This window comes from Accipiter gentilis, chromosome 12 (assembly GCF_929443795.1).
Source record: "Accipiter gentilis chromosome 12, bAccGen1.1, whole genome shotgun sequence".
Taxonomy (NCBI): Eukaryota; Metazoa; Chordata; class Aves; order Accipitriformes; family Accipitridae; genus Astur; species Astur gentilis.
This window is the reverse complement of record NC_064891.1, coordinates 36228516-36252818: the sequence shown is the minus strand read 5'-3', so window position 1 is coordinate 36252818 and position 24303 is coordinate 36228516. Positions and strand designations below refer to the sequence as shown.

General features: G+C 43.6%; 1 protein-coding gene across 5 annotated transcripts in view; it reads right to left on the bottom strand.

Moving 5' to 3' along the window:
* Window positions 1-24303, bottom strand: part of BMP2K (BMP2 inducible kinase) — a 126635-nt gene that overhangs the window by 92879 nt on the left and 9453 nt on the right. Inside the window, exons 1-2 of one of the 5 annotated variants that reach the window (XM_049815557.1) lie at window positions 15307-15412; window positions 11397-11542 (exon numbers count right to left, since the gene is read on the bottom strand). The exons of 3 other annotated variants lie outside the window; for them this stretch is intronic. The gene's annotated coding sequence lies outside the window, so the exon portion shown is untranslated. Of the gene's footprint in view, window positions 1-11396; window positions 11543-15306; window positions 15413-24303 lie in introns of those variants that run through there. One more of the 5 variants, XM_049815556.1, reaches the window with a different exon arrangement.

The window sequence follows — 24303 nt, the reverse complement described above, 5'->3', positions numbered from 1 at the left end:
GTATGGCAAGACCTGGCAAGTGACCGCAATCCAGTCCTATACCACATGTCTGCATCACTATTAAGGGAAGGGAGGGAAGGGAAACCCAGGACAACACACACCCCTTGAGCCAGAAGCAGCAGATGAACATGTAGCTGAGGAACATGCCCATCACTACAGATTAGTTTTGTTACACCTTTCCCCCCACCCAACCCTAAACATCCATGATCAAAGCCTTGGGAAGCTCCAGAGCAGGGGTGCCTCCCAGCCATGAGCCTAGTACCGGTCGGTTTGTAGATGCAGGTGTGACTATTGCTCCAACTACGCAAGATAAAACAAGCATAAAATCCCTCCCTACTGCTCCATGGGTGTGGGTAGAGGGTAAAAAACCTAACTCCTTCCCCACACAGGCACACTAGACAGACAGGCTCTGGCCTTGGCAATACAGCTTTCTGTGGTAAATGATCTGTACAAGGCAGTGGATTTCTTATAGAAGCAACGTGTTCCCTTTTCCTACCCAGAGCCACTCCAGAGACAAAGGGGACTGGCATGGGGCTTCACCAGGCACATAAGGTCTTCTTCCCCATTGACAGACTGCTGGGAGAGAGAAACTTATTTCTAGAGAAGCCTGAGACACTGGCTGAGAAAAACTCCAAGGATTCTGCGAAATGCTAAACCCGTAACTCAGCAACCACAGAACGAAGCTGGTCTCAGATCCAGCTGCTGAGAAATGCTGCAAAGTGACATCTTCTCATTTATTTTAGGCAGTCACACAGTGGTTTTGTTTTAAGCTTAGGAGAAATAATACTAGTATCACGGTCCAGCAAGAAGTGCTACAACATCTGTACTAACTCACATCTCTAGGGAAGGAAGAGCAGGCTGGCCTGGTATACCGCATTATAACAAATCTACCTTTAAAGAAGCCCTCACACTTCTATTGCACAACAGCATTTCCAATTATTTGTCAGGGTGTGTGCCCTGTGGCCCAAGAAGTACCTTTTCCTAGCCCCCCAAAATTGCCATCGGGTTTAGTTGACATATGAATAGCTAAGAGAGCCACAACTCCCCAAACAACTCTTTTCCTGCTTTTGCACCTAGGGAAAATCCTGATGGGTTGAAGTCTATAGGCATGTGAGGGTCAGTCAGCACAGTGCTGCCTGGAAAGCAGCAGCTGCTATGAATCATATCCTGGGAACTTCATAGAGAGGCTACAGATAAGTGAGGACAGGGCAGCATTCCCTTTCCGGCCTGGGACCTGGCTGTCTCACATTCTAAACAAGCAAAAGAAACAGTATGTGGGAAAAAATTTTAGTGGAAGTGCAAAAACTGCTACAAAACTAGTTATTAATAATCCCCTGTCTGGATGGAAAAATGTATTTTGCAGGTTTCTACAGGGGTATTTTCCTACCCCAGTGCTGTTAAATACTTCCACAGAAAATCTGGGTGACACTTTTAACAAAAAAATAAAATTAAAAAAAAGAAAAAGAGATCATGCTTCTAAAACCTGACACTGAGCCAGGAGGCCTGCACGTACCACAGAAGAATAGAACTAGATTTAAGTGTGACTTGAAAAACAGGAGTGCAGTTAGGTTCAGACAAGAGCAAAGTGCTCACTGCACTGGAGCAGGGGAAGGGAGGCCAGTCACTCCACTGTTCTGCAGGAAGGGCTCAAGTCGTTACAGCAGATCTCAGAATGGACCCGAGTCAGCTGTATTGTGTGGTTTTGACAAGGAGGAAGCACTAAGCAGGGCTATGTTAAACAAGAATAGAGGATGCAAGAGGTGTGAAGTAACCCTTCCCTTCTATTCCATATCCACAGGAGTGCTGTGTCCAAGTAGCATACTGCACTTCAAAATGAGGTGTGGACAAACAGGATCAGTTCCAGAGGATGTCAGTGAGAACCATCAGAAGTCTGGAAACCACACAACCTGTGAGTAAATATGAAGTGGAAGGAGTGGTTTAGCCCAGAAAAGAGAAGACAGAGTCAGTCCATAGCCTATTATTTACAAAAATAGCAAATGGGAAGGGGACAGTCTGTGCAGCCATGTTCCCTTTAATCAGGGCAGATAAAGGTGTACCTAAATTATACCATATGAAATTTAGGTTAAACATCATGGACAGATTTTGTAGCTGCAAGGATAATTAAGTATGAATGAGTCGCCTGGGGAGATGGTGATGTTTCCAGCACAGGGAGGTTTTCATAACAGGTTAGACAAACAGGTGTAGTTAATCCTGCTCTGGGGTAGGAGAAGAAACAGGATGAGCTTGTGAGATCCCTTTGAGACTTATCTTGTAGTCTAGAGGAAACACTGAGAATGGTGAGCAGCTTCAATTCCTGCTTTCTTCTACAAATGAAAGCAAGGGCACAAGTACGTTTTTAGAATGCAGATCTTGACCAGCCCCATATTCCTCCTTTTCCCGGCTTAGTCCACCCTCTCCCTTCCTCCTCCTTTTCCCCTAGCTCAAGACCAAGCATATTAGTTTTAGGTTATTTTGCAGTCTCCAGGCAGTCCCTTTTCCCAATGCTCCCTCACTCCTTCAGTGAGGATTTAACTACCTCATCACCACCCCACCTATCCCGCAAGCACCAGCTAACTTCTGAGGGTCTGACAGGTTACATATCCCGTACAATCCTGGGCAACTTGCTTGGTTTTGCAATTTACTGCTTCTGTGCCAGACTGGAATAAAGCCTTGTGTGCCTTACAGTTGAAATATTATCTGTCCACTGATACTAGTTTACATAATAGGGATGCAACCTACTCCACATCACGTAGCTCAGCTAGAACCTAGACCAGCGACACCACCAGGCCTACTTGCTGTCCTCCCACTCCCACCTGAATCAATCAGGTCAAGTGCCACACAGCATTTTGCAAGGGCTGAAAAACAGACTTGTTTCCTGGCTTGGCGGACAGAGCCTTGCCCAAGGATAGCTTCCTTTTTGCTAAGCAAGTATCATTGAGAATCTGTTGGTGGTTTTCAATGTTTCTGTTCCTGCTGTGGAAGTTGCCCCTCTTTAGCATTCTGTGGTCAGGCTGTGTCTGGTGCCTGCTAACAGCCTTACAGACAGCTGCTACAAAGGCAGTGGGAAGCACATATAAAGAAAATGAGTGCACATTTCCAACAGCTGCTTTCTAAAAAAGCTTTCTGGAGTTTAATGTGCAGCGAGTACTTTGTACCCAGCTAGAGACAGTCCTTTTTCAGCCATGTGGCCTGACAAAACAAAAATCATCCCATCTCCATGTAGCTCAACTGTTTCATCACAGATGATGCTGCAGCAAAAACCACTTCCCTCTGACTGGTAATGGACCATCTCTTAGTGATGCAAGGTATAGCACTGCAGCTAACTCCTCAGGCCTGTTTGATCAAGGCCTTCCACCCATTTCAGGATGGGTGCCTAACCAGTTGCAGTCATCTCCTCCGCCCACCAAGATACTAACTGACATCCAGGTTAGTCATGATTCCTTACTGACGCTGTTCACGCTTCGATTTACACACCGAGGGTTACGATAACTTATTCTAGCTAAAGCTTGTGGCAGTTCTGCCTGGCTCTGCCCCCATGAGATTTGGGAGGTTGTCTTGAAGCTAGCTGTAGTGATGGATTACCAGTGACCAACCATTCAAATAGCCCGGTTCCACAGGATATTTCTGCCTCCTGTAGCCTCTTGTTTGTGATCCTGTTTCTCCTGAAGGTCCCATGTCCAGGAACCCTAGTCCTCCAGGAAGATTCATCTAAGTTGTCCCTCTAATCAGGTATATAAAAGTGTAGAACCTTTAAGGCAGACACCACACTCCACAGGCAAAGAAAGCACTCGTGTTTACAGTGTGAAGCCTGCAAGACAAGTTTTCCTTTAACCGACCACCTGATAAGTAGAGAGCTATAGCACTGCTGTCAGAGTTCCCTGAAGCAAAGGCTATAAAGAAGTAGGATTTGGCAAGAGCTGCTGTCATCTGCAAGACTGCCTCTTTGATCCTCCTTACACTTCTGTAATCATGCCAACATCTCTGCAAAACAGAACAACAGAGCTGCTGCATAAAGGCAATCTCCTTCTCACTTCCTTTTTTCCTCTGATGGAATTTTTGCTTGGTGACATTTCTTTTTATACAGCAAGAAAACCCCCACACCTCCCCCTCCACAGTCTCTACCTCTTTATTGCGGCATTTCTGTTTAAGCTCATGGGAGCCCAGACTCAAAGAATTAACGCTGACTAGGAGACAGGACACTGGTCTGCAAGCAAGGAGACCCCCACACTGCCAGCCGTGCCTCTGCCCAGTCGTGAACTGAGTTATTGAGCATTTCCCTTGTGCTGCTTTAGACCTGGAGCTCTACAGAATCACAACTGGTTACTGCATATTTGCCTAGCACATTACCTATAAATGGTCCCCTGAAGCAAATCAGGGTTGAGTAACCCAGACCGCTCTCTGGCTTTAGAGGCTGCACAAACCGTCTCCTGGACACTGTGAAAATGAAGAAGAGTGCAGATAAACTGTGATATATGACGTATATGCACCAGTCCAGACAGTGGTTACTCCGTGCCGTGTTACAGGTATTTCCTTTGATTTCTCCCTGTATTTTCAGTACCATATTATCTTGCACAACAGCTGAAGAGTAATTAACAAAGTCAAGTAGGAAACCTTGTCCTGAAGACTCAGCCATCGCCAAGACCTGACTCTGCTATGCCAAAAGCTGTGGCAAAACTTCAAGTGGTCTCTTCCAGGGGCTTGCATTCATGTACTGCCAGTATCAAGCTTTCAAAGTGCAGTCACTGAAGACAATGGTCAAACAACATTAACAAAAATTCAGGTTTTTTCCCCCTGTAGTACTCTTCTGATTTCTGAGCCCTGAAGGTAAGCATCAGCCACATTTCTGAACATTTTTGCCTTGTTCTTTTTAACACGGTAACTATGATTTTCCTATCACCCTATTAACACAGAAGGTTAGTCTATAAGAAAAGAACCAAGCATGGGAGGACAACACAATGATATGTGAGGGCTGGCAATTATGGCTTAAAGCATTTGAAGTCAAAGTCTCCCTTAAATCCTGTAACAAAAAACTCTATGTACTTCATTAAAGTACATCCAATACGTTAATAATACAGTATTTGTTGAAATATGCCAAGATTAACAGTATAAAAGTACAGGTGGAATAGAAAGTCAAACAGAAATGACAATTTTGCTTGAGAGGCTTTGTACATCATAGATGAGAGCTGAGGGAGATAAAAATATATGTACGACTAGCATGCAAGCTTTCACTTGCAATTATGATCAAACTACCAAATCCTTTTACTGCTTATGCTTCCCTAGACTGTTTCTGTTTTTGAAAGGAACAAACCACGTCTAAGCTACTGAACTATACTTATCTAGAGAGCATGAAATCAGAGCTTCCCAACATGTGCCTTTACAGTTAAGATCCACCACATAATTAGTACTTTCTTTAAGAACATGTGTTTTTAGTGGGAGCATCTTTGGAAACTTTGGATAGGTATTTTTAGCTTCAAAACCAAACAGAATTTGGACACTCAAAGCACTCTTTTTATTCTGTGTTGGTATAGCAGCCTGTACGACAGGTCTTGGTTCACAACCAGAGCTCCTGTAAACTGCCACAGTATTTGTTTTTAAAAAACTCTCCCAGTGTCATCTACTAGTGTGGGAATTATGTCCTTTAGAGGACGTTCCATTTTGCATAACTCTTGATTATTTCCTTTTTAAGGACAGAGCCCTTTCACTTACCAATACTTTAAATAAAAGGTACCATTTAGAAAAGATGCAGCGTTAGGCTCCCTTTCGCTTGATGCCTGCAGTACAGTTCAGTATTTCAATGCAGCAGTTGCTAGCATATTCTCAAACAGAATTGGAGAGCGAGAGCAAGTTAAGTACAGTATTCATTGTAAACATGGCGTGAATTCATTGACCCAAGGCAGCAGGCCAGGTCCAAAAGTTATCAGTTTGCATTTGACCTTAAATATTAGGCTTCCATGACTATCTGTATTTAACAGGTTTGTCCCCTGTTCATGTATCTTGTTCTTTGTATGGTCATTTTTACCACTGCAGAGAGACATGAAAGTTTATCTGGATCAGAGTGGTAGCATCTGACATGCACTCACTTAACCATTCTGTCCTACATATTCATCAGTCCTTTTCTTTCTCTCATTTTCTATTTACATCTAAGATGACATTTCAGACAAGACAGCAGAAGAAAAGATCATTATTCTCTGCAGCACAAGAGCCAGATTCTCCATTGCTTTCCACCATGCCAGAGCATGCCAGTGAAAGTAATTTGGCTTTACTGTAGCACAAAAGGACCACAAAGCAGCCCCAGTTCTTTGTGGCCCCTCTCTGAGCAGGTTGAAATGACAGCATAAGGTGTAGTGGAAGCTCAGGCGTATGGCACATAGTCCATAAGCTGGAAACAAATACCATCAACCAGACCGCAACACGTGCTCTCTGAATGTCAAACAAGATAAAAACTCAGTAAGCACACAAAAACTTACTCAGGACCCCTGACCTATAGTTTTTCCTCAGTCATTCACAGACTTGGATGCACCATCAACTTTTTCTGTTTGGTTCAACAGCATTAGCAGGCTCCCTCAGCTACCCAAGAGCTCGTCTCCTTTGCAACTGAGAAGAAAGTCTCTTGGATGCCAGGACAGCTGTTGCTCTTTCTTGCACAGGCATTACCCAACACTGTGTTTAGCTCCAAATACAGTTTTAGCAAAGTAATTTAAGTGGAAAATTGGGTAAAATTGAGAGCAGATTGACATGGAGATCATGTTGATCATTACTGAACGTCACAGTAAACAGGAAAACAGCAAGCAGAGATGCTCTGCTTCCCCCCACACACTGCAGGTAAAGAACAGCCCAAGTCATATTTGACTAACAGGAATCTATGCAGCAAAATTAAAAACCTAACGTAATTGTGTTGTTAGGATGCTCTTCACACCAATGTTGCAATACCAGAGGGAGGCAAAGAGAAATCTTCCATTCATTTTTGAAATGCCAAAAAAAACCCCACCAAAATTAAGGGTGAGATTTGAAGTATTTAAAAAACACAGACTTTTTATGCAGTGCTCCCCAATGATGCTTGACACCCCAGATGGAAATCCTAAGGCTTAGACAGGACCAGTCAAATTGTTTCTCCTGACAAAGTTCATCTAAAAATCCTTTTCTATTTTTTGACCTGTGTTTTGATGCACCTGATAATTTCCAAGCTACGGGTATTCAGTTTCACTAAAGGAACAAACAAAAAGCTTTCTGCTGCAAAACAGTTTAAAAAAGTACTTGGGAGGGAGAACTCAGATCCCATCTCTTCTCTGCAAAACACAGCCTTACTTTTAACCAAGTGCTTTTTCATCAGAATTGCTCTGATTCCGCTCACCTGTTTACCCGTCTTTTATTAAGCAGCCTACTTTTAGAAGCTCAGATTTACTTTAAGATATATGTTCAGCTACCTTCATATGATAGGAATAACGTGAAATCCTGTCTGGCTAAAGCAGAGCTCACAGGTTTTCTAACCATCCTTTCAGTTCTTTCATTCCCAGAGCCATTTCAGCATTACTATGTGCCTCTTTGTTAACCCATTATGGAAGGAAAATACACATGAACTGTGCACACAATGTATTTCAACTTTTTAAATGATCTAATACACATCATTATCAATGGAGTATTTCTTGTTTTAAGACCTTGAACCCGACGATCTGAAGCATGTCTTTAATAGTCCAGAAACAGTCTTAATGTGAGGGCATCTATGAGTAGCTTAATGCTAAATGCACATTAATGAACAGAGCAAACGTGGAAAAAGGAAGCCTTTCCCAGCTGACCAGCACCCGAACGGGCTTTGAGCAACAGTGCTCCCCTGGCACTCTACAGCAGCTCGCATCAGGGCAGCACTGCAAGCTGAGTGACAGAGAGGTCTTGATTTCAGGCAGGTGGCAGAGCTGGGAAGCCAGAAATCTTCCAGGCATAACTCCCATTAACTTCTGTACCCATTTCCAAAGGGGACTGTCATTTCCCTGCTGGTAAGTTTTCATCTGGGCTGTTGCTGACAAGCCATTGAAGCGGCCAGCCAATCCTGCTCACACAACCAGTTATATGATCAACTGGGAAAGAACAGGAGCTAGACCTGAAAAGGCTTTTGGCCTCCTGCTGTGCTTAGATTATGATTTAATGCTGAAAAGTTGGCATGGCAACCAAGAGCTTGGCAACAAAATGTCACAGCCAAGAAACAGGTCCAGAAGAGGGCCAAGCAAAAGCGCTGCCCAACACTTCCGCGGGCAGATCTGTGCCCTACATACACTTTGTCAGCGCTTCTGTAGCAGCAAGGATTACATCAGAAGGATGTGTTATTAATAAACTAGGCAGGTCTGCAATAAGTGAACAGCAAATTTCTCCAAAATACTTGAAATGGACCCTGGCGCCTCATTCAGTCTCCTTTTGCTCTGTCCACCGAGTGCCACACGTTGCCAGGAGACAGTCTTGCTCCGCGCGAGGACTCGCCACTAACTGCCATTGTGCTCTCTCGCCATGTCCCCCTCCTCCCCTGTCCTGCTCTTGCTTCCCTCAATGACAGGAGCCTGGCAAGGCCGCATTTCTCAGTTCTGAGACAATTACCTCTTTTAATTTGGAAGTTTTCAATAGCTTTTTGCTTTTTCTACGATGATCAACCGAGCAAAATCCCCAACCCGCACAACTCCAGACTTGCAACACACAGGCTGGAAAAGGGATGCAAGTGCCTTAAAGGATAGGGCTGACCTAAGGGGAAATTAGTGACGTACATTGTGAAGGAGCTGTGCCAGATGGATCAAAGACTAGTCGCTTGCTGCATGAGCGCTGTGGGTGCATCTCCTGAAGTCTAAGATATTAAGCTTGGGCACCTGATTAGTTCACACAAGATATGTTAGCCTCATTTGGGCTGGGAACTTTTTATAACCCATTAAAGCATACCCTTGGCTGTTTAAATGCTCCCAGGCTTTTGTTTCATCACATAGGGCTTCAGAAACCTCACTTGCCTTTGGATATTGGCAAGCTTAGTCCCATGCACATCAGAAAATAAGCCATTCATTCTTCAGCCTTCATGAAGTGCTTTCCTTATACCCCTAAAGGAAACCTTTTGGATATAGACTCAGTATGAGCCAATACAGTGTCACCTTCCCAGTCTGCTGGCGCCAGTGCCGATCTCTTACTTCAGAAAGCTGTGCTGTTAAGCAGATAAGTGAAGTTAAAGGCTAATCAGTTCCAGGGTTGGTTTGCCAAGTACTGTGAGCCAAGGATCAGTACATGCTGCCATTTGGCATCATCTTCCATGGTCAGAACAAACTGAAAGGTGGCAGCTGAGGAGGAGACCACTGTTGCAGCAGAGACCTCGGCACTGCAAGGCTCTAAGAGAATAGTGTAGCTAAGGCATAACTAGAGAACATGGTGCTTCAGCTCCCTCCAGGATCTTGGAAAGCAGACAGAAAATGAGCAAGGATTTTAATGGTCCATTTGCAGGGACTTAATCACCCAGCCTGTTCCTGCACCTACGGGGAAGGCAATTCCTTTACATGTTATTACCAGCGCTGTATCCAGATTGAAGCATCGAGTTGTCTTTCCCTGGATGAGAAATCCTTCACTGTCTGCAAGTAAAGTAAACTGAGAGCCCAATCTCCATCATTCCCAATACTTCTTTTTCTCATTCCAGCATTCCTGCTCCCTGTCCTACACTTCACCACTCCCCGACTACCTCTTTTCCTGCTCTAATGTCATAGTTATCCAGATGCTTCCAGACACACATCCGCTCTTCCCCCCTCATGTCATTTAGCCTGGGCAAACTGACACAACGAAAATAATTGTAATTAAGTGGACAGGCTAATTAGACTAATTGATTTCATTTCACCAGAACTTCACTGTTCTGTTTCCAAATCACTCTGGCACCACGGGACACATTCCCCTCATTCTTCCCTCCCATCACTAGGAGCAGTGACAAACGAGTTACATATTCTTACCATTTTGAGACTCCACAGTTAAAAAAGACATTGGAAAATAAAGCATCAACCTCACTGTTCCCAGCTTTCACAATGAGAACAGAGTAGCTGTGTTGTGAGCCAAGAGGGATGAAGCAAAGGAGTGGATTCTCTAACAGCAACCCCAGCTCTGTGCCTTACTAGCTGAAGATAAATGGTTGAGATGTTCCCCTGTACAAAATCGAAGGGTAATTTCAGACTACTCAGGCACCAAAGTAACCCCACGCCTGCTAGGTGATACAGTGGGCAGCTGAACAGTGCTGCAGTGCATGTAGAATAAAGGTACATGGGTAGCACCAAGCTGCTAATCTAACCCTTTCTCACCATGCAGTCATAATGACCATGTTAGTAACCAAATTAGCTATGCTCGTAAGGCTCACTAGGATGGCTGTTTTGTTTGTAGAGCTCCCTGAGGTAATTGTAGCTGGTCCTAATTCATCTGAACTTACTTGCCAACTCTGCTTTTACTTACATGTGGAACTACATACAGAAATCTTTCAGACACACCAGAAACATACCATAGGCCCGGCATAGACAAACTGCAGGTCTCCCAGTGAGCGGAAGGGTTATGTTTGCCTGTCGCTGCCTGCCCTTCCCTCTCCTTTTGTCTTTGATTAAAGATACAAGCCACACACTGACCAGCACGTGGACAGCCAGTAAAGTAAGTGCAAAGAGGTTCACAAGCACACACACATACAGCTGAGGCTTTGTTCCGGTCATGTTTACTCGCAAGGCAAACAGTTAGGCATTGTTTCTGTTTGACAAATTGTAACTGTCTAGCTAGGAGAGATCTAGTTCCAGCTGGTTAGAGCTGTTTTCATTTCTTACCTCCTCCCCTTCCCTCTTCAGTAACTTACGAATCCAGCTTACTCAGGGACAAAAAGAACAAGTACAAGCTGCCCGCTGGCTTCCTTCCTGCTTTGAATTGACACTGACCTAACTGAAATCCCTACCTCAACTGCCAGCAGAGGCAAGATCCTTATGAAGCATGGCTTGAAAGGTGAACTCACAATTGACAGGTGTCTCAAAGATATTAAGGTCCTGCACTTTTGTTATTATTAGGAGCAGTGAAGAGAGAAACCCTTTCACAGTCCCCACTAAAGTGCTCTCATCTTGTCAGACACTAGAGAACAACAGACATTTGATAGCGTTGGAGCACAGCCACAGGAACCTCAGAGCTATTTACTACCTAATTACTTTTTTTGGCCTCATATAGCACCTGGTGCAGCAGGTACTGATCATCCACTGTACAACACCAAATGTCACGTACAACTCTTAATAACAGTCTCAGAAAATTAGTATGAGGACTCTATCATCAGAACAAAGCGACTCATTTTCTGTTAGACAGACATAGAAAAGTAATACCAGACTGCTGCTAAATGTTTGATTTACACTCTCTTTCAACCAAGTAAGTTACATTACCTTTTTTAAGACAACTTACTGCTTTAGAAGGACGTTAAGGCTCCATCACAGCAGAAGAAACACCTGTCTCAAGGAGCTGATAGTCTTCACAGAGAAGATGTGGCAGAATCAGATTGGTGTTAACTGACATAAGATCTGTTCTAGATCTGCAAAGAGAACACAATGATCCTAGGAATACAGAAAGAAACTGAAATTCCTGGCTTACTGAGGCCTAAAGTATTGTTCCTACAGACATCAGTATCCTACGAAGTCCATCCAAACAGACGCTTGTTAGCTTCGCTGTTCTGTCAAGAAGGTGGTTTCAGAACCTCTCCCCTATCTGGGGACGTTTCCTATGAACCACAGTGCATTCTCCTTTGAGGACTCTGAATTCAACCATCAGTTCCCATCAGCATTCACAGAGAATGGGATTGCAGCGAGGACAGAGTTAATCCAGGTAAACCACAACTGTGATCCAAAGTGCACTAAGCAACGCACCACTTCCCATTGCCCACCATGGGGCTTGGGCCCTCTGATTGCAGCGAAAACAAAAGTATTGGGAAAAACATGAGGACATGGAACATCACTAGAGACAATAATTTCTTTCTGTATGGGAGGTGGAAACCTAAGCACACAGGATTGGCAATTGGTTCCAGCTATTGGTGATTGGTTCCAGTCACCAAAGAGAGATCCAGAGTCCTGAGGTTTCAGGTGGCCCATGCCATTACCAGAGCAAAGCGACTCTAAAATCCATTTTCTAAATATTCTTACTTATGTAACATAGCATTTTGAAACTGTTTTCCTTTTCAGCTTTTTCCCATCTGTAATTAAAAGCCAGTGTTCTTTACCTAGTGCTGAAATGCCTCCAAATAGCCACAAAGACGCAGGGAAATCTTTCAGAGCATAATTTAAAGCTGAATTTGTACCATCATCCAGAAACAGTAAGACTAGAAGCTAAGTGCACAGTTCTTGTACGTATAATTTGTGCTTATATATGTTGTTAAAGCAGTACATTTTAAGGACTATGAAACATGTCACAAAATCCAAATGTAACAAGCAGAACATGAGCCACAAATTTCTTCATTTGTTAACTGCACCATCAGTGTACAAACCAAGTCTGAGATGGCAGTCTTAACATTTCTACTGCATCGCATTTAACGTGCTTCTTTAAACTTTTTTGCATGACAACCTTGTGTGCGAGAACTCCGAGCTGGGTGACCCAAATAGCAATTTCCCCTTCAGGAGGGGAAATTGTTCTCGTGGGCATTGGTTAGGGAAGGCATGCTCAGCTTCAGTTTTGTGAGGCTAACTCATACCAGCGGATCCCATGACTGCCCCTCTCTCTTGTTCCTCCAGTACTAAGAATTCTATAGATAAACTTCACTTTATCTGAAGGGAGGAAGTTACTGCCGGATGCAGAGAGTCAGGAAGGACAGCAGCCTATTGCACAGAGCAATAGCTTTAGAGGAACAGTCATTTTCCTATGCAGATGGGAAAACAAGAGTGTTAACCACTTGAGTGCCATGCCACTAATTCAGCCTGTACTGGGCTCACCACTTCAGCAAACTGGAAGGGAAGGCCTTTTCCCTTAAAATTGAAAGGGAGAAAAGTAAACTACTGAAGCTCTTTGATAGCCTGACCTGACAGAAATTAGAGGCCTTAAAATTAGAGGCTCTGAGGCAGGGATTCTGTCCCTTGCACTGCAGCAGGTATCAAGCCTTTCCCTCTGCTCTCGACTCCCCATATAACCTTGGCTGCTTGGGCTTAGTGATTAGCCAAGAACACAACACCCAGGAGAAGTGATAGCTGCTTGTCCAGTTCAGCTGTCAAAGGTCAAGGCAGCTAGAGAAAGCACCGTATGCTCAAGAGTCGATCACACAATTGTTTCAAGAGTCACTTGGGCTATCTTTGGAGAGCACTTGAAAAATTAAGCTGATCTGAAAGAAAGTAGATAACCAGTACATTCTCTTTTCAGAAGTGCTCTGCTCAATCATCCTTTTTTTTTGCTCAAGTAGGAGGTCTGAGGGCAAGTGATAGCACCTCCTATATCAGGCTGCCAAGCCCTGAATGATACTTGTGAGAATTACATTTCTGACAGATGGCTATGCCTCTGTGGCAATAAAGCACACAATGCCAATCCCTATGCTCAGAGTCATCTGCTCAGAAGGTAGCTTCAGATGTATGCCATGTCTCTTCCTGGGAAATGTCTTAACCTAGATGAGGCATCTTTTTGTGGGGTTTCCCCTTTTTGAAGGAAAAAAAAAAAAGGACAACTTTATGTATTTCTCTACTTGAGAATTTGGCTTGAGCATGTAAGTAGAGTAAAATTAATTTCAACAATACATTACTTTTCATTGATCATAAAGAAAAGATCCCACCATGATTCCTTAAAAAAATCATTTCAGAGAGAACTAGTAGGATATCTCCCTTTCTTGGTTGACTGTCACTCCCAAAGTTGCTGTTGATATTATAGTACAAGTGTGACATTAGAATATTGATCTTCTATAGACGAAGAAACTACGGACCTCTAACAAACATAATGAGACAACAGTCTCTGAAAAACTGTAATTTCCTTTCTCGTAGAAAGCAGTGCCTACTGAGCTTAGCTACTGAAGATTCTGCTCATCCAGAGCCTATAGCAAGGAAACATGAAAAGATGGACAAAAATTTGCTTCTGTAAAGAGACTCTAGTTCAGAGGAGGCCGAGAGCCAGTGGTCCCTGTCACTTCCCACTACGCTTCACACAGGATTTCCAGACTCTTTGGTCAGAGCATTAGTGCTGGGCAGGCTGCTTGACCTTCACAAACTGCTGTACACACAGAGGCTCAGCTTTGCAACAGACCTTCTTTGTGCATGCCCAGTGCATCCAAGCAGATGCCAGTCATTGGTGCACAGCATGCCTAGTGGCACTTGCATATCAGAAGCACTGCAGAGGATTTCACAAGCCAAAGAACAGAAGACCTGTTTTCTCAGAGGAAATGTTCTCTCCCTGACATCATGGAAAGAAATCACCACAACCTTACAATACTTAAAGAAGACACTGTAACACACATCTACCAGTGGGGCTGCTCCAAGGCCCTTTTTGTCTCCCACAAAAACAGCCATCCCCAGCGGTGGCACAGATATAGCCTGTAAGATTGTAGATTAAGCCTGTAGATTACGGGTGGCAACATCACAAAGCCACAAAGGTAGACAGAACCTCCTTAGTTCAGCTGCTAAGCAGGTAACATGGCGGGGGGGGAGGAGAAAGAGAAAAATAAAAGAGTAAAGCCTTCAAGCCTTCCAGTGGTTATCCCCCCGTTAACCACTTCTCCTCTGGAGGGTTGAAACAAGCAAAGAGATTCAAGTGCCTCATGAAGCCTAAAGGCAAGCTACCCTGTACTGAAAATTAAAGAGTGGTTTGCTCTATTCCAGCATACTATAATCCAGGCTCTTGGCTGGCAGGCAGCCACAGAGCTGGCTCTTCTGTAATAACGGAAGCAACTGGATCAGGATCTTGTTTACAAAGAGCAGCCACCTGAGTTTGGAGATGGTGACCTGAACCCCAGAAGCTGGGAGGACTTGAAATAGCCCCAAGAGTGCAACATGCTGCGTGTAACCTAGTCCAGGCCTTTGCCCCGTTTACTTACATCTGCTGCTTTATGGGGGAGAGTTACAGTTCATAGGTTGCAACGTCATTTTACTTTTTTAATGCTCTAAGATTAAAGGCCTCCAGGACTTGCTCACCTTAAGGAACCAAGGCCCATCTACTCAGTCTTTACACAACCAACAACTTGCCCCTTGGCCAGCCTCTGCGGAGGCCTTATATCTGCATATCTTGATAAGGATACATCAAAGGTGTGACTAGCTCCCCAGTTGCCTCTCTGAGCTCCTTAGCTTTGTCCCTGAAGCATTGTTACTTTGAAGTACAAGTCAGTTGCTGCCTACTTACCTAAGTCCTTCAGGGAAATCTCTACCTTGTGTTAAGTGCAGTCTAGCTGTCCCTCTGCCAGAGATAAGTTACAGCACAAGCCCTGCCTGGAGTGCCGGAGGGAACAGCATGCTATAATCGCTTATCAGCATAACAGCCACCCTGCTGTGAGGCACAAGTCACCCCATGGCTTGGGTGTCACCTCACTAATCTCTTGGTGCAGTGCTCCCCCCCAATAGAGTGACTGTCTCATTCAGGGCCACGGTAAAACCAGAGCCAACATCTGTGTTCATACACATGTTCTCTAGGGCTTTCTGTTCATCACTTTATTACCTCTGCTGAGGACCACCTTCCTCATCCCTTCATGAAAAACAGAACACTATACACAAACAGCTTTCAGCTGCTTCAGCGCCAAGTCCAGCAGTTCCCAAGCACTTAGCACATGTCAGTTAAGCAAAATCTCTCCAGTTCAGGAATAAACACAGATGCCTCTTGCAAGCTCTGCTGAACGGATAGCAGGCATCAACTACCAGCAGTAATGAAACCAGCAGCCCTAATTGGATTTGCCCCTAAAATGAACACAGGATCCTCAGGATTTTGGTACTGAGGTACACTTGCTTACACAATTTAAGCTTTCAATGGAGCAATTTTCAGTTACAAATATAGCCAAAATACAGGTCAGTGAACATACTGGTTCAGAACCAGCTGCAGTAGGCAGCTCCGATGCACAGTCTGAAGGCATTGCAGAAGCCTATATCTATATACAACAGGAAGTTACACAAATACGTTGCTGGAGAAGAGAACGAAGTCACAAATAGACATTATCTCCCATGAGCAGACTCACCACAAACAAAGTAAAAAGCAAGAAAGCTGCTCAGCTTCCTTTGCCCCTTTATATTGTTCACAGGTCAGATCCAGGGTCCTGACCGATCCTTGCTCTGGAGAGACAGGCATTTAAAGAGGCACTCACGCAGTCATACTGGGAGTTACAAGTAATATTGGCTGCTGCTTTGGCATGCCAGGTGAAAAGGAGCAGAAACTCTTACCCATCCCATTTGGACGCTAAAACCACATAGTGCCATTTCCATAATCTGTTCCTTACAGACTCCATCTCTGGTGAAAAGCATTTTTTAAATAATGTGAAACAGATCCGAACTGAATCACTTGACTGAGCCCCCATAGTGCTGCACACCTATAACTGGTAGTCCAAGCTTCTCTTGTTCCTGAAGCTCTTGGCTCTTAGCACAAAACAGATTTCTTTCATCCCATCATACCAGCTTGTCTGATGTCCCACATGCTATTTTATACATGTTACAAAGTCTTTGGCAGGGTGCGTGGGCTAAAGAACAGGCAGCTGTAGCCAAAGTTAAGCAATTCCTCCCCAGACTTGGGGCTCCATTCCATAGGTAGTCGCTGCTCTTGAGCCACAGTCAGTCAGAGCAGCGGAGTCACTTTGTAACTATAACATATTCTTCCCTTCTGAGGTCTCGATATGCTTTCTGGACAGGACATGGCTAAACGCAGTGATCTGCACAGCCTCACATGGCAGAGCTGGTGGCAGTCACCTGATCGCACAGGTTAGCGTGTTATGCGTGATCCAGTGGGGTGTCAACTTTATTATTCTAAAAGCAAAGTCACCCAATTAAGAACAATGCCTTAACCAAGGGTGAAGGATGTTTCATGCTTTCTGAACTCAAAGTCTCTCTGTACACCTGCATGCAATAGACACAAACACCTGCTAGTCCCAGCAAGTCCTCTTTATAATGACACATTTCCCTTATCAAATCAAATATCTGGCAAAAATGGCTTGGCAATGAAATTATAAAATCTACTGGAAGCTACAGAAGATTTTTATTTTCGCCCTTTAAAACCACCTTGATATTCAAATGTGCAGAGAATTCAGTATTTGAGAGGGTTATTTTTTGGGTGACCGAGGAGGAGTAGCAATTCTCTTCACGTGCTGAGCACATTAACACTAGAGGTGCAAAAAGCAAGAGCCATTCCAGACAGGGAAGGGAGGGGAGGGGACGGTGTGAATCATGGAGACAGACCACGAGGCAAAACAGGAAGCTCCGGACAAGGAGGAAATGCTTCAGTGCTGTCTTAAAAACATTTTCCTATGAAACTACAGGCAGCTAGAGAGAGGTGAAAGAAAACCAGCTTTCTGCTGATTCAGTGACCTAAAGCTCATGTTCTGCAGCATATGGACTGCTGCACCTTTCCCCGAAGAAAGGGCTGCAGCTTATGGCAGCTTGCACTACCACTGTACAAGCAGATGGAGTGAGGAACCAGCGTCCTGGCAAACAAGCCCCAAGCACACACACTTTCATTTCATGTGCGCAGTCTGCATGTGTCATTTCAGGTGGTTTCTAGAAGTAGATGGGGCATGGTCATAATCCTTTGGTGGTGTACCCTCTTCTATGTATTAGGAAGCAGCTTGTCCAATGATGAGATTGCCTACATCACGCAGCATCATTTCCAGTCTCTGTTTGGCTGTCAGGTTACTATACGGGGGCATGCTGCACAGTGGCGGCCTCGAAAGCCTCAGCTGACACTTCACCAGCAGATTGGTTTCCCCAGGACACTCAGAAAGAGGCTTCTGACGTGAAGGTGCTAAGATAAAAGGGATTAATTGGAAAACAATGACCAAGTGTGGACATTCCCATTTAGAAATAAAGTACCATTCATTTGTCTCACCTTATTTTAGTGCATGTTTAAGTAGAGAGGAAGCAGACTACTTTTTAAGGGTTAGGAGACCAAGAGTGTGAGAAAGAAGGAAAGGTTAGAAGTGGCAAGTGTCTACAGATAAGAGATAATCCTTGTATATCAGGTTGTGATGTCAGATAAGATAAGTCACAGATATCACTAACACCTTGGCATGGTCCCAGCCACACAGCTCCTTCCTTCTGTGAATTAAAATCATTACAGACATTTAGCCTTTCAGACACAGCCTTTCTCCAAGCATTCATGGGTACTTCCCATGAATGAATGACAGGATGAGAATCAATAAGCACTGTTCTTCCTAACTCAGACATCTCAAGAAATAACTGAAACTTCATGGACCTCAGTTGCAACTGTCCATTTAGTTTGTTAAATGCCAGGAGATCTCTTGTGCAAAAGCAAGTCAGCTTCTTAAAACCAATTTAGATAATCCCATGATCCCTGGAACAACAAACAGGCAGAATTTCCAAGTACAAAGATGGCCCTGTAGTCAACAACTCTGAAGTTGAAAGACTCTTTGTTTCATGCAGTCAGCATCATCTCCAAGTTTTCTGAGAAGCCAACGTAAAGAGGACCTCACTCCAACCTCCATTTTGTAGAGGGTAAACCTTTTTTACCTAATGTGCAGCACACCTCCAACACAGAGGGCAGTTGTTATAAGACACATGCAAACCCAAACACACTGCATGCATGCATGCATGCATGATCTACCCAACCTGCTTTTGTTGCTGTGGGGGTTCAGTAAAGTCTGTTATCCATTTTGCTGAGTAGTCTTTTTTTTTCTACTAATGGTGAAAGGCAGTTTTCAGTTTGCCATCAATGGTGATCTCAAACTGACAGGCCAGTGAAACATTGCATAAACCACAAAAGAGTTTGCTTTCCTTGGCAGCATGCCCAATTCTGTCATATTAATGCTCTGCCAACAGCTATTGTCCTTGACAAGTGACTCTGCACCGGCAGAGCAGGATCCACTGCAAAAAAATTCTTCCCATGTGCTACATAGCTAGCATCTTCTGACCATTTAGGAAGGCTAAAATATCTGCCAACACTGGAAAATTCACATCCCCTAGAAAACAGAGCTTTTTTTACAAAGCTTGGGAGCAGTGATTTGGCATTGGAAGAGAGAAGCACCACCCAGCAGAAATTAGCCACAAAATGGCACCAGAAGAGACCTAGCCAGACTCCACAGCCCCAAGCAAGACACACTAAATTGGTGGATGAGGCTGTATTGCATTTGTGCTCCCTGCATTTTTTTGTTTACTTGTTTGCACATAAAAATCAGTTTTGGAGAAGAGGAAGTGATACATGCAGATCCAGGGACTTGTCTCTCATTTAGAGCAATTAAGTGTGCAGCCAAGTGACTGCATGCATGTCTTTACTTTTGTCTATCTCTTGGAAGAGAGCACAGAGATAACGAGGAATGGGTATTCACACTGTGCAAGGATAGGCAGTCAAGTTAGCAGACCAGTTAGTACACAACTGTCTTGTTTCGAGACTGGCTTAAGGCAGGAGGTAAAAAGCACTTTGGGGACCACTAAAACACTATGTTTTGCTAACACTGAAATATCCTGTCCGGGTTCTACTTTGTTAATACCCTCTCATTTGTGATGAAACAAAGTGCAGAAGCGTTTGCAAATACAAGTTCAAAACATTTTCTTTCAGTGAAGAACAAATTCTTCTTCCTTCTGTCGCAGACACCCTCCCGCAGAAAGTTTTCATTCCATTTAGCTGCATTTTCCAGTGAATAAAATGCTTTGTTGCGAAGTTGTCAGCCCGCCCGAGCGAAGCAGGGTGCTGTCAAACTGCTTAAATACTGACAGTAAGAATTTTCCTTTTACAAAAAGGAAACGAAAGAACATTATATGAGTCATAGCAAACTTCCCTCATGTAAAAACAGAGCTGAAGGGGGATTTCCGGGAGCCAGGAAGAGCAGAAAGTACAGAACTGGTGTGTTGATCCATCCATTGGCGCTGGTACAGTGCCCTTAACCTTCGGATAGCTATTAGCTTCTGGATCTCAGCAAGGCCTTGAGGAAGTCTGTAAGTACTAATTTTCACCAAGGACCAGAATTACCGGAGTGTGCCCAGCTTGTGTTTAAAAGAGATGACTTTCCACAGCAAGAGCAACCTTGGTTACAACTGTTGCTTGTCAACATGCTATAAACTACTGAACAAAAAATAGAGGTGCCCCCAGCCGGTTCAGTGCCCCAGTGCACAGCCCCTCACTCTGCCTTGGGCAGGCCCTGCAGGTGTTTTCTTGAGCTCCCTTGAAGGTTTTCCTGTGCTCAAGGAGATATTCCTGTTCCCTATTAATAAGTCAGAATGTGTTAAGCTTGAGGTCATGGCGTGTGTTATAGACAAATAAACCTAGGAGTTAAAAGGACACCCATCCATGCTATGCCAGCTGCTTCTGAGGGGAGAGATCTCACCACATGAAAAGTCAAATGGTTCAAATCTCCATTCGTTCGCCTTTCATCTGGACAAACTTTGTGGTACTTTGTCTCATCTACAGAGGAATCTCGACCCCCATCACTTTCGCTCTGCTTTTCAGACAGCAGAAAAAGGACACATGTTCTTTTCAAAGCACCTGTAAATCTTGGAACTGAACATGGTGTGTCTGGTTTATTTAATTGTTGATGTTGTTATCCCATTCTTGCTTGGGGATATTAGGTAAACCTTCCTTTCTCTGATGCAAGAGCAAAACCACCCTTTGCATATCTAAAACAAGAAGATAAAAGACAAGCTCCATAAATGGTTTTCCTCTGTTTTTGTGACAGAATCTGTGCACCAGAACAGGATGTTCGTGAACGAAATCTGAGTTTTATGGAAATGCGTTACATTTGTGGACTTCAAACAGAAATCCATAGTGGCCGTGCTCTGACACTTGTAGCTTTTGCTAGTCATTACATAGACTTTTTCTCTTACTTACATAAGGTCAAGCTTCCTCTCCCACCCCAGGAGATTGCCCCTGAGTTTTGAATAGAGTCACTTCTTTTCATAAATTGACGAAGTGTTACCATTTTTGTAGCTGAGAGTCACCTATGCATGAACAAATCTTTGAAGACAGAATTTTCAAAGGTGGCTGGGAATTTGACTACTCAGTTAAACCAAGAGAAATTGAATGTCCCAATCCTCTGAGGTGCTTTGGAAAAACCTGTTGCGAAATGTAGCCGCTTAATGAAGATCTAAAGGTACCTAAAGACATTTTCATCTTTTTTTTTCTGCAAAATCAAGGGTTACTTTTACACAGTGGAAACTTGTCAGGCATTAAAGAATATCAGTAATTCCCACAGAGGCAAATCTTATGCCATTCTTCTGGACTACAGTCCAGTTAGTAGCCCTGTTGTTTTCGTTCCTGAAGTATGGCTGAATTATACGGCTAGGGCAGCATATCTGCTGCATTTTGGGGCTGCCTTTCCACAAGCAACATAGAGAATGGCACGTCAGCAGTCTACAACATACTGTTTGGATCACGGTGACTGCAGATACAGGAGGTATTCATACAGGTCAGGTGGCTTGGTTCAAACTCACACCTCCATATTTCCAGTCCTATACATAAGTATAAGAAGAATTTGCACTAGACAACTGACATGAAAGCTGTCTGAGCACTGAGAGCACCAGCTGGCCCTAGTTGCCCTGACCAACTACACCTGCTGCCTCCACCACATAACCTCTGCCCCTTGGCCCAGCAGCCTTATTTAAGCTCAGGCTCAGGCACTTGTTTTTTTCTTGGTGCTCTGTTGTTTCAGTATTTTGGTGTTGTGGGTTTTTTTGGTTTTTTTTGGTTTGTGTTTTGCTGTGCTGCTACTTTGAATGTATTTTAGTGTTGTCTTATTCATGTGGGGTGGTCTCTTAAAGTTTAGGTTGTGGCTTGCTGTGGTTGCCCTCATTAGACCTGTTGTGCCTGTTTTATTTAAGTAGTGTGGGACTGTGCCCCATGTTGCTGAGGGTACAGCCCTGCCTGTTGATAGTTAGCCAGAGGTCCTGGCTTGCCTTCTTTCAAGTAGCCTGCTTTTGCTGCTCCTTTGTATAAGCATGCTAAGCTTCAACTTGTCGTCCATCGCTGGCAGTGAGTAGCAACAGAAAGACTTCAATAAAGCATCTGAGAACCAGATACCTGCTTGCTACAAAGTGTAAGGTACCACTGTACTTAAAAACATACTCTTGAAGTGCAGCTGTAAGTGAGGATTTCATTGCTCTGTAAATTGTCATCATATTTTGTTGGCTGGTCTATCCAACAGGAGCCTATAATTGCTTCAGAGAGCTTTGCTATCCCATTATTGTTTATATGTTGAAAGCTTTTTAATTTACAGTTCTGTTTGGTGCAATAAAATTTTTTTCAGTTAGTCCCTTGGTTTATTTCATTTGAGAGCAGTGTAAATGAGCTTGGTGAGTCATCTGGTTGAGAAACATAGTGATAATCAGAGAAATGAGGTATGTGCTGAAGGATTGTACTCTTTACTGATAGGCTGTATTTTCCTTAAGAGGAGGTATAAACAACAGATAACTTACTGAAAGAAAATTTGTGAAATATGACCACTATTATCTATGTGAATATTGTCTATGATATTTAGAGAAAATGATTTGCACAAATTCTGAAGCTCACACAATAGTTGAGGATTGTAAAACACATCAGTCTGTAACTCCTTGATGTTTTTCTAGGCAGAATCTGTGAAGTGGTTTGGCTTAAGTGGTAACTCAATCCAGATGTTGGCTTACAAGGAGCAAAAGTATTTACTGGGCAGAATAATTACCTGGCTTTCTTGATGATAAATTTACCAGATCCCCATCTTGTGAGAAAGGAACGCACTACTCCAAACAGTAGCAACTTTGCAGGAAGCTCTACATCTTATCAAATGCCTTGCTTAAACAAGTTGCTGACACCCACCCAATAATGACATCAAGCTTTGTTGTTGCCAAGTATTCATGGTGTGGGAAAGGGGGAATTGAGACTCACTTTACCTTATAGACTGAAGTTTCCTGCAATCTGGTGTATTCACTAAGCAGGATGCAAGTTGGGGTGATTTACTATGAAAGGTCATGCAGTCTGTCAGGAGTCAAGCGTTGAAGGGGGATGGAAGGGAGAAGCTTTGGGATTTATTTAGCTGAAGAGTATCAAATTTAATTGTAAAGGAAAACTCCTTTGGCCCAGAAGTTTGCCAGCTAGTGTGATTTTGCACCTGTAAGCTCCTTACAGAAATTTCCTATTGCTCTAGGTCGTTCCCTAGTAGCTCTGCTCATGTTGACACAGTTCTCAAATGCTGTGACACCTACTAAGTCAAATTAGGAATGAAACTGGGAGCTGTGTCCCGTTGCCCTGAAAATTCAGTTAACTGCTTCCTTGCCATTGCTTTGCAACTGGTTGAAAGTGGAGTTTGCTGTAGAAAATAAGCAAGTATAGCTACCTGTACTGCTGTTGTTGGAAAAACTGCTAAACCTGCTAATGAACATGTGGGGGGATAGGGGATAAAGAAGCAGGAGTGGGAGATTTTTCAAGTAGTCTGAAACTTTTGTGTTCTGTGCAGCTTAGTGCAAAGCTCCTCTTCCTTTTTCTTTTCTGAGCATCGTTATCTTGTCTTCAGTTCTGCAAGTTGAAGTTAATTGACATTACTAATAGCCAAAGCTGTTGCCTCAACAGGGAGTGCATGTAGGGAGAAATACAAATCACACTCAACTCAAGTCATAAGGAGGATATTTCTGCTGAAGTACAACCCTTAAGTTGTAGCAGGAAAATGTAGACAGTGTTAATTCATCTTCCCCACCTGCTCTCTAGAGACTTCAGCCAATTTCTGGTCAGTTGTTTCTTTCAATCTATTTCTTGCATCGGAAGATTTTTGTCAAGGTGGAAGCCAGACCCATGAAGAGAAACCTGTCACTGATTTTTGGTTTGTTTTGTTTTATTAAATCTTGTGCTGAGTTAAATACAGCAGCTCTTTGTATAAGGAAGAGTAATTGTTTTACAAAGCTGGTCTATAGGGAACTTAGTGGAGATGTCTTTTATTAAAAAGCGCCTGCAATGATTCCATGATTTAATTCAAAGGCCACCACACTGAGCAAGGCACATGCTAAAATAGCAGCGTGGGGATTAAGCCCTGTGCATTCAAGTATGGCCATGAATGTGTCTTCCCTCTATTGCAATTTTCTGGCCCCAAAGCAGTTAAGTACTTAAACACGGATACCTGCACCAGCAAGTCTTTCCATGCTCCCACTGAGAGTATTTTATTGAATGTGGTGAGTGTATTCCAGGCTGTGTGCCTGCAGGCAGGCCTGCCCATGTAATCATTGCCTGGTATTCTGA